The 1915-nt window shown below is 27.9% G+C and overlaps 1 long non-coding RNA gene across 1 annotated transcript; it reads left to right on the forward strand.

Moving 5' to 3' along the window:
• The first annotated feature begins 990 nt into the window (after window positions 1–990).
• LOC112510409 lies at window positions 991–1446 on the forward strand. The gene is made up of 2 exons (XR_003068930.1): window positions 991–1059; window positions 1144–1446. It is a non-coding gene; the product is annotated as an uncharacterized LOC112510409 (long non-coding RNA).
• The last annotated feature ends 469 nt before the right edge of the window (window positions 1447–1915 follow it).

Consider the following 1915-nt stretch of genomic DNA (forward strand, 5'->3'; position numbering starts at 1 on the left):
CACATATAAACATATATCAAGTCAATGAATGGATACTCGGGCTTTCTCGCTTGGTCTCCCTGGGTTCTCGGTCAGTGGATGTCATATCAAATAACATGAAATTCTTCTTCTTTTTTTATGTATTTTGTTTGATTAAAATAAAAGTAATTTTTAAGATAATTTATTTTAAACTTTAAGGGATAAAAATTTTTAATTAAAAAGAAAATAAAAAGTCAAATATGGTAGGAGTGGAATTGAAACTAACTTCATTTTTTTACCCCTAATCACCTTGATTAATAACTTTATTTAAAAACTCTATTTATTGTGAGTTGTTAGATAAAAAAAATAGAGAGGCGAGATTGCGCCTAATGTGAACAAAAAATATGAGTTTGCAAATGAACTTTCCTCTATCTATAAGGGGTTAATCAAATGGGAATCCTATAATCTGTGAGATCCGTGAAAGGCAATACTAGTCACTCATTTAAGATAATTATTTTGTATAATATAGAAATGTAAATGTGTAATTTAGTTATAACAAATTCAACTCATAAATGCATTTAATTATTTATTCCCCATAAATAAAAAATTCATAACTCCCACGAATAAAAAGTTCACGATTCTTTCCTAAAAGATTAATTAATTATTTTAGTATTATATGAAAAAATGTTACATTAAATGTCTTAAATAAAATATAAACTTTTAAATAAAAAATTAAATCACATTAAAAGTAGCAAAAGTAATAAAGGAAAAAATATTAAATAAATACCTTAAATACTGATAGCTATTAATATTTTGGTCAATTTATATTTTTCCTTAAATAATAAAAGGAAATATCTTAACATTTAAATATTCTCTATCTACACCAACCAATTCTCAATATTTAATTGGTAGGCCAACAAACTTTAGCATTTAATTGTAATTAATTTATTTGAAAAACATCTTCTCAAGAGTAGAACACCAATACATGTGAATATCTATATATAGATTGACAGAAATATTGATAGCATATCAGTCAACAAAAGAGATATATATCATATCAACAAATGGCAATCTTCCTTGTGTTTTTGATTTTTGCTTCAGGTTAATTAATTTTTTTTTTTGTTATCTTCATGTGTTCTTGCGATGTTACTTTTTGAATGTTTTTCATATGTTTAATTGTTACAGGTATGATAAACTTTCCTCAAGGAACATATGCCGATTGTCAATGTCATAAATTGAGAGATTGTCCCCAACTTAAATGCCCTACATTTGCTTTTCCTGTGTGTATGTTGTGCCAATGTACATGTTTTGGTCGGGAAGCATGGAGAAAGCAGATGACTCTTGGTACCAATAAAGCAACTAACGCTGATGTTGGCAAAACTCAACAACATCTACAAGTCAAATCCTAGTAGGCATGTTAAGTTTTGTGAATTGATCTGTTGCAAACATAAGATTAAATAAAAATTTATGTTTTCATCTATCAGCAGATATTTTTCTTGTCTTTCTTGACAAATCATACACTTTTTTTTTGTGTTTCTTGTCACATCATACACGTTTTTCATTGCATATGGAGAAACATAAGAAAACAAAAAACACTTTTGGGCAAGAACTTAGGATTCCTTTTTTAAAGATATGTTTTACACATCGAATTGGGACTCAATACAAGAAAAGTGAGAATTGACGAAGCGGTTTTAGCAATGAAATGTTTCAGCCACAAAGTGTAGGGACGACATGACATCGCTATAAACCTTTATGATGATAAATGAATTTTTAGCGATGACAGAAACACCATGTTTCTTGTGTTGTTTGCACTTTTAATCCTACGAGAAAGTTTTAAGCATGCTTTATATATAAATGAGTCATTTCATATATAGGTGGATCCTCATTTAATAAATTGATATACTTATTTCATAAAATGAAACTTACACTCACAACCAAAGAGTTATAAAGATACATC

This window comes from Cynara cardunculus (assembly GCF_001531365.2).
Source record: "Cynara cardunculus var. scolymus isolate 2C chromosome LG 3, CcrdV1, whole genome shotgun sequence".
Classification (NCBI taxonomy): Eukaryota; Viridiplantae; Streptophyta; class Magnoliopsida; order Asterales; family Asteraceae; genus Cynara; species Cynara cardunculus.